Here is an 8,751-nt window from a genome sequence, read left to right on the forward strand (position 1 = left end):
ACACACACACACACAGCAAGAACCTGACAGGACTCCTCCCCTCACACACACACACAGCATGGGGACTACCGCCAAGAAGCGGTAGATAAGGCTGCCTCATCTTTGAAGGTTTCTGTACAGCAGGAGAAACAGCCCACAGAGCCTGCAGCCCGCAGGACAGCAGAGTCATGAGCAGCTATGCTTCAGACAGAGAGTTAACATGCAGAACTTACAACCCTAGCCTGAACACCAAGGAAACAAAACTGTCAATCAACAAATGGGCTAATTCAAGAAATGAAGAAGTGCAAATAGCCCAGAAGTATTTTCAAATGTGATCAGCCTTCTTAGTTGTCAGGGCAGTGTAGATTAAAGCTATTTTGAGATACCACTTAACCTAAGCCCAGACAAAGTGGTTATCATCAAGACATCTAACAACAAACAACAGCGAGGCTATGGAGAGAGAAAGAATCTTTTTTCACTCTTGGTGGGAGTGCACATTAATATAGCCAACGCGGAAGCCAGTTTGGAGATTGCTCAAAAGATTAAAAATAGAACTCCCATATGACCCAGCCATTCCACTCCTGGGCACGTACCCAGAGATTTCCATCCCCTACTGTGGAGATATCTGTACATCCATGATCATTGCTACTCTAGTCATGAGAGCAAGGAAATGGAACCAACCAAGCTGTCCATCAACAGAAAAAATAGATAATGAAAATGCGGTCTATATACGCATGGGATATCATTCAACCATACATATTTTCTGTTTTTTTTATTTTTATTTTTTATGTACACAACATTCTGCCTCCATGTATGCCCGCACACCAGAGGAGGGCGCCAGATCTCAGTACAGATGGTTGTGAGCCACCATGTGGTTGCTGGGAATTGAACTCAGGACCTCTGGAAGAGCAGTCAGTGCTCTTAACCTCTGAGCCATCTCTCCAGCCCCCATACATATTTTCTGTAAAGAACAATGAAAGCATAAAACTTCTAGGAAAGATGAACAGACCTAGAAAGTATAAGTGAGCAAGGTGACACGGCTGGAGAGATGACTCACTGATTAAGAGCACTGGCTGCTTGCTCTTCCAGAAGATCTGGGTTCAGTTCCCAGAACACATAAAGAAAAAAAAAAAAGAAACTAAGCAAGGTGACCTAAACTCAGAAAGTCAAGAACCCCGTGTTTCCCCCCATCTACAGGTCCTAGCCTATAATGTATGCACACTATACATGGCTGTGAAAACAGGAAGGAGTGGAGATACAGTCTAAGCACTTAGAAAGGAGGTCAACAGTGGCATGATTAGATGAGGGGTGGGGTTGCACTGTAGGGTACACAGCTCCCGAATGAGGATAGAAAGTTAATGTTTTCTGGTTTCTACTCCATCACACTTTGTGCCCCCTCCATAGTAAACACCCAAGGTTCCACCTCTTGAACTGCTAGCGAGATCAGAACAAACTGGGAAAGGCACAAATCTCTGAAGCTGCAAAGTCTGCCCCCAGGGTATGTTTCCTCCAGCAAGCCCACACTTCCTACACCTGTCCAAATCATGCTATCGACCCGGGACCCAGTGTTCAAAAGCCCAAGACTACAGGGGACATCTCATCCCACCACCACTCTCTGATGGTCGCCTGGGCATTAATAGGTCCTCTTACTACCACTTGACAGGCCACTGAGAGGAAACTGTTCAGCCATGCAAGGGACTTCTGATGAACCCCCACCGTGATTTAAACAATTTTTGAATGTTCTATTTATTTATTCAAGGTGCGTATGTATGCTCCATACCACAGCATGTGTGTGGAGATCAGGAGTTTGTGTTCCATCTACCACGTGGGGGCCAGGGCTCAAACGCAGACTATCAGGCTTGGTGGCAGGTGAGTTGACCTCTGACCCATCTCACTGGTCGTCACTGAGCTCCTGGGTGACAGAGCTATCCACAGACACAGTGACAGAGAAAAGAATGTGTCACTGATCATACACTTCTTCCTTCTGACTGTCCTTTACCCTGTGACAGCACCCTGAGGATCCCATAGTCCCCACAGAATCAAAAAAAAAAAAAAAAAATAGTGATCAGAATCCAAGAGGGACCTGTCATACTGCAAAGGCCACTGAAGATAAGAGCGAAGTCCTCCAGCCCAGCGCTACAGTTCTGACATGATTTGTGGCCCCAAAGGTACTGGTGCAGACAGTCGGAGAAAGTAGGTCCTTGGGGGCCTACTCTGTAGAATATTCGAGGACTCTGGATTTTTCCATACCCCATCCCAAACCCCCACCCACCCCCATTTCTCCCTTGGTCTCTGCAAGTCTTTCCTGTCTACTATGACCCCCTGTCATGGAGGTGTGAATGACCCCTGAAGCCATAAGCCCAAATAAACCTTGGTCCTAGTGTGTTAGCTACTTTGTTCCAGCAACCAGAGAGCAGGAGGAGACTGTCCTCTGGCTTCAGTGTGTGCATGACTCATGTAGGCATCTTCAGACAGGCAAAGGCTACCTTTCTAATGAGTCGGGGTCAGCGGCGGTGGTCTGAAATGAAGACAACCGCCCCCCTCCACAGAAAATCCCACAGACTAGCCTGATTAGAGAATCCTTCCTCAGTACTCTTTCAAGGTGATTCTGGACTGTGTCAAGTCAGTGAAAAGTTAACCATCACAGGTTGTGCTCCCTGCAGAGTCTAGGGATTTTTCTAGAACAGAAAGGTTTGCCCTTGGTGATTTTATCAGAAGCTACCCCCAGCCTCTACAATGGTCCCGTATGGATTACTTCACACACAGTTGGGGGCGAGAAACTGATTTTTTTTTTAATTAATGAAAGAGTCTATCAAGATACATGTTTGTGTACATTGTAGCTCTGGGGGACAGTCAAAGGAAAAGAAAACTCAGCAGAAGTAGCTCTATTTGTTTACGGCCAATTACATTTATTCATTTATTTGCTCTTGGAGGGATTTGGGAAGCTCTAATTTTAGCACCTCCTCTACTAGGGCTAGGATGTCTTTCTCTAGATGATAATTCCTAGCCTCTCCTGTAGGACAAGTCATAGAGCCATCAAGAGGAATTAGTGAGGCAGGAGCTTCCTCTCCCCTAAATCGGGAGAGGCAGACACGGTGGCCGTAGAGTTAGTAGGGCCGTCCCCTCTTTCCACCTTGACCACCTCTGTTCCACTCTGCATGAGGTTCCCCGGAGGCAGCTACGCCTCCCTGAATATTCTTCTGCTGGCAGAGAGAAGCCTGTGGGTGTGGACGCCACGGTCCCTTCCTCCACCTCCATTTATAGCTCTGCCAAACCGTCTTGTCCAAGCAGCAGTTGATAAGGCTCGCTGGAAACTGCTGGAAACTGCGGGACGATCCAAATGGAGCACAAACCCCTGTCTTAATCCTGGAGATGTATTTAATGAAGGAGAGTCATGACTGATATGACCAGGGCCTGGCACTAGGGTTTTCTGACTCCGAGAAGATGGACTGGACTCTGAAGTGTCTGCGTGGCAGGGTCTTCACTTCTACAAGCCGGCCCCACCTTGGCTTGTATTCCCAGAAGCAAGCGGAAGGAGCTATCATTGCACACTCCAAAGACTGGTTCACGCCTCCGACATTCGTAAAGCCCATCTAGTTATTCAGTTAGTTGTTTTAGTTTTGTTTTGAATTTGCTGTTTGGGAGTTTTGTGGTTTTTTTAATACTTATTTTAAAAACTTTTGACTAGTTAAAATTTTTTTCTGATTTTTTAAAAAAGTTTTGATGTTTAATAATTGAGACAATTGACCAAGATGTGACGATGCCAAGTTTGAGAAACTGGGGGATGAGGGGGGCACTCTATCGACTACGCAGGCTGTAGAAGAATGCAGGCTTCATACACCTATCGACACATAGTAATTCGTTCCAGAAAACCCACATGGTAGCAGGAAAGAACCATCTCCCAAAACATGGCCTCTCACCTATGTCCATACATTAATAAAAAAATTGTTAATTAAAAAATTAAAAGAAACTCAACAACCTAATGGGACATGGTGGTGCATGCCTTTAAGCCCAGTTCTCGAGAGGTAGAGGCATGTGGAGTTCAGGAGCTCTGTGAGTTCATGGCCATCCTGGTCTACATGGTGATTTCCAGGTCAGCCAAGGCTATACAGTGAGACTCTGTGAAAATGGGGGGGAGGGGGGTAGATGTCCAACATATATGCAGAAGTGAGCACTGGATTACACCACGTCCCTTTGGCTGCTGCAGTTTTATACCCTGCCAGGATCTCTGCACAAGGCCCCACTTGCAAACAGAGTCTTTGCTGGTGCGGTTAAGATGGCGCTCTATGGTAAGGTGAGCATCTTAAGAGAGCTGCAGGATGAAGATGAAGAGGGAGGCGCGGATGTAAATGAGGCATCCATAAGCCTGGGACTACCAGGATTGCCAGAGGCCAGCAGAACCTAGAAGCAGGGAAGGAATCATCCTTGGGACCCTGGGAGAAAGACGACCCAGCCAGCACACCACTCTGGCTTTCTATCGCCAGCCCCAGGTCGTCAGGTGCTGCAGCCCTGGGAGGCTGGTACGGGACAGGGGCTGAGGTCAGAGAGCTCAGAGGCAGCTCCAGAGGCTGTGACTGAGCAGTCGCACTAATAGTCTTCCTGTTCATCTTCCCAGTGCTGGCAGCTGCTTTCTCTCTGCAGGAGCAGATGCAGTCACGGCAGCGTCTGCGAGACCCGAAAAGACTCACGTATGTTACAGAGAATGCAGCCTGCTGGAAGCAACCAGGTCCCCTCCCTCACTCCCACCTGCCCCATCCCAGGAAATACGGATGCCAGGGCCCAGCAAGGCACCGTCATGAGGCCAGCATATTCCAGGCCTCATGTTCATAACATAGGCCTTTATGTCCATTCCCATCCGGGACGGCCAGACAGCCACGTACTGCTCTGGAAGGAGAATCACGTGAGCAGGATAACAGAAGGCCCCAGCGAGGCTACACCATCAGCAGCTCCTGTCTGACCAGGGCTCCCTCCGCAGTGGGGTCGCTCTCAGCCTGGGTACCAAGAGTACCAGGATAAACACCCTCTTGCCAAGGCAGAGTGGTGGATGCCCTCTGTGGTTCACTTCTAGGAGACCGATCAGTTGAGCATCATCATCCCACATCCTTGGCCCAGGGAGTGCCTGGCTAAGCCCAAACCTACCTCCCGTTCCTGGAGACTGCGTGACCCTGTCCCATGTTATGCTGTGCACAGTCGTGTTATTTAGAGGGAATGACAGGAGCAGGACCCACTTCCCAGGGGAAGGTGCAGAGCCCCCAGATGGCGTCTGGGGCCGTCAGTGCTCAGATGTTATTATGTCGTCTCTAAAAAAATTAAAGAGGCCGGGCGATGGTGGCGCACGCCTTTAATCCCAGCACTCGGGAGGCAGAGGCAGGCGGATCTCTGGGAGTTCGAGACCAGCCTGGTCTACAGAGCTAGTTCCAGGACAGGCTCCAAAGCCACAGAGAAACCCTGTCTCGAAAAACAAAAAAAAATAAAAATAAAAAAATAAAAAAATTAAAGAGCATCCGGGTCAGTTACCTAAAGTTCACAGGGTGGGAGGTATATATAAATAGAGTTAAGAATGATACTAGACATATTTAAATAGCTGGAAGGGTGGGGCATAACGCTTAATGCCGCAAACTTATATGAGCTTGTAACTTGGGTGTTGGACAATGAAGGGTTTCTTAGGTTTATTTTTATAGTATGAGTCTAAGTGTTTAGCCTCCATTGTGTAAGTGCACCACATGGGTACCGGGGGACCCTGGAGGCCAGAAGAGAACCTTGGGTAGTCTGGAACTGAAGTTATAGATGGTTGTGGGTCATCATGTAGGTCGTGGGACTGAACCCTGGTCCTCTGAAAGAACAGCATCCACTCTTAGCCACTCGTCTCTCGAGCCTCAGCAATAAAATTCCATTGGACACAGGTGCGCTCTTCATTGCCACAGAGCTGATGGGGACAAGCTACCTGCAACGCCTAAACTATTTTCTGATAGTTCTACAGAGAACACTTGCCGGACTCCAGCAACCAAATTGTCTGACTTGGAGTCTTAAATCCACTCCGGCTGGTTTGTAGCATTAGGTCAGTTAGTCCTCACATTCTGCCTCCAGTTCCCCAGCTCCGGTGGCCATGACTGTCTCATGTCAAGACGTTTTTATGAAGTTTAGGGAGATTAGTATTTTCAAAGTCTTACCATGGTGCCTGAAACACCGACTTGCCATAGATTGTGAGTGGGCTCTCTGTGACTATGACGAAACGGATGTGGGATGTCCTTCTGTATGCTGCAAATGTGTGTTTTATCGGTTGATGAGTAAAGCTGTTTCAGCCAATGGACAGGGCAAAAAATAGCCAGGCGGGAAGTACAAAGATACAGGGAGAGAAAGGGCAGAGTCAGAGAGACGCCATGCAAGATGTGAGACCACAAACCACGAGCCTCACAGTAAATATAAACTAATAGAAATGGGTTAATTCATAGTTAGAGCTAGCCAATAATAGCCTAATCCACTGGCCCAACAATTGTAACTGATAATAAGCCTCGGAGTGGTTATTCGGAAACAGGCAGGCAGAGAGAAACCAATCCAGGGGGACCAGCAGAACAGAGAATATTTTTAGCTGCACAAAACACCTGAAATCACAAACTTACAAAGTGAGGAGGTTCATTTCAGCTCATGATTTGGGGGTTCTACTCAATGACTGAGCAAACCTTTAGCTTTGAAACTTCTGCTAGGGGCAGAAGACATCATCCAAGAGCGTGAAGCTAAAGCTGCTTAATTCATAGCCAGCGTGTAAAAGCTATCAAGGACGAGGCTTTAACCCGATGACCTAAGGACCGCCCTCCCCACAGGCCCCACCTCCTCACAGGCCCCACCTCCCCACAGGCCCCACCTCCCCACAGGCCCCACCTCCTCACAGGCCCCACCTCCCCACAGGCCCCACCTCCTCCAGGTTTCATCATCTCCCAGCGGCACCTGTGGACAGACATTAACTTGGATCCAGAGTATAGCCGATGACTCCACAGGCATTATTTGAATCGTTATTCTCCTGAAATCCTTACACCCTGCATTGGTCTTCCACATAAGCACTGAAAACCTCCAGCCGCCTCCCCGCTTCGTGCTCAAAAGTTCTTCAAAACTGACTCATGGTTTTCTGAACTTTCTACCATTGCTCCATATGCAAACAGACTCAGGAAACCTGAGCTCGGATTTCTCGAGTCTCAGATGGTTTCTAATTTGTTACGTGGGAGGAAAACTCTGTATTCCCTAGCAGATGTACAGGGACTGTTTTCTTCATCTCTTCAACACTTCCGACTTTGCGGCACGGAAAGTTGGTTTGTTTTTCTCAAGCTCTATTGGTCTTAATTCTAAAAATGTTAAAACCAGATGATGGGGCACGGGTTTCCCACCAAGGCCAGGCTGTTACCGGACTGTCTTTGTGCACCTGGACCTTTGCTCTGTGACTCGGGGAGGAAGAGATGGAATGGGGGGGAGGATGTTGACAGCTGTCAGCCAAGTGATACAGTCAAGTGGGCACCGGGCTGCTCTGCTGAAGATCCCATTGCCCAGCAGGTTGGGCATGTCAGCATGGTCACATGACTCAGCCTACCTCGCCCCCACTGGAAGGCCGATGGAGGGGACAAGCAGCAACTCTGAATCTGGGTCTTAAGACTGACCATGTGCTCTAACTCTTCCAGCTGCTCCCTCTTCCTGTGTCTTCCTCTTCCAACTCCTTCCTCCTCCTGTGGACTGTAACCACGCAGAGAGGAGACAGTCTCAGGGTGGCAAAGCAAGAGTGTTGTGGAATATTGAGATGTGTTACATTCGTTTATGCTGTGGAACATTTGTTTAATGATTCAAAGAGGTGCTGCATTCTTGATGTCGCACTTGTTTGACTCCATGAAGCTGTGTTACTTTGCCTGTCTAAAACACCTGATTGGTCTAATAAAGAGCTGACTGGCCAATAGCTAGGCAGGAGAGAGAAATAGGCGGAGCTGGCAGGCAGAGAATACACAGGAGAAATCTAGGCTTGGAAGAAGAAAAGAGGGAGGAGCAAGAAAAAGAAAAGAGGAAGATGCCAGGGGCCAGACAGCCAGTCACACAACCAGCCGCGGAGCAAGAAAGAGAGGAAGATATTTAGAATAAAGAATGGTAAAAAGCCCAGAGACAAAACATAAAGAGAAACGGGATAACTTAAGTTAGAGAAGCTGGCTAGAAACAAGCCAACCTAAGGCTGGTCGTTCTTAAGTAAAAATAAGTCTCCGTATATTAATTTGGGAGATGGGTGGCAGGCCACCAAGGAGTAAAAGAAAAACCAGCTATGTAGGAGAACAGAGGCACCTACTTCCCTGAAGGACCCGTGGTGCACAGGAGCTTCACCACCAAGAAGCCCTCGTCCAGGGGTCCTGAGAGAGAGAGCCAGCTGTGTGCTTTAGGGCACAACGACATTACATAACCACGTGACTCTGATATAGCAGCTTAGCTTGTTTGTTCTGTCTACACAGAGACTACGTGATCCACTATCTTCTGCAGACTACAAATGATGGCAAAGATCGAGTGGTTCCCCCTTCCTAAGCCCCACATAGCTGTGAAGCCAGTATCCCACCTTGAAGCCCCGTGCCCGGCCCCAACACCTTCAATAGTTTTTAAAAAGATTTATTTATTATACACACAGTGTTCTGTCTGCACACCAGAAGAGGGCACCAGCTCTCATTATTGATGGTTGTGAGCCACCATGTGGTTGCTGGGAATTGAACTCAGGACCTCTGGAAGAGCAGCCAGTGCTCTTAACCTCTGAAGCCA

General features: G+C 48.1%; 1 pseudogene; it reads left to right on the top strand.

Moving 5' to 3' along the window:
* The window catches only part of LOC101996144, a 28,217-nt pseudogene extending 21,251 nt beyond the window's left edge, over window positions 1–6,966 (top strand).
* Window positions 6,967–8,751: the final 1,785 nt, after the last annotated feature.

This window comes from Microtus ochrogaster, chromosome 19, assembly GCF_000317375.1.
Source record: "Microtus ochrogaster isolate Prairie Vole_2 chromosome 19, MicOch1.0, whole genome shotgun sequence".
Taxonomy (NCBI): Eukaryota; Metazoa; Chordata; class Mammalia; order Rodentia; family Cricetidae; genus Microtus; species Microtus ochrogaster.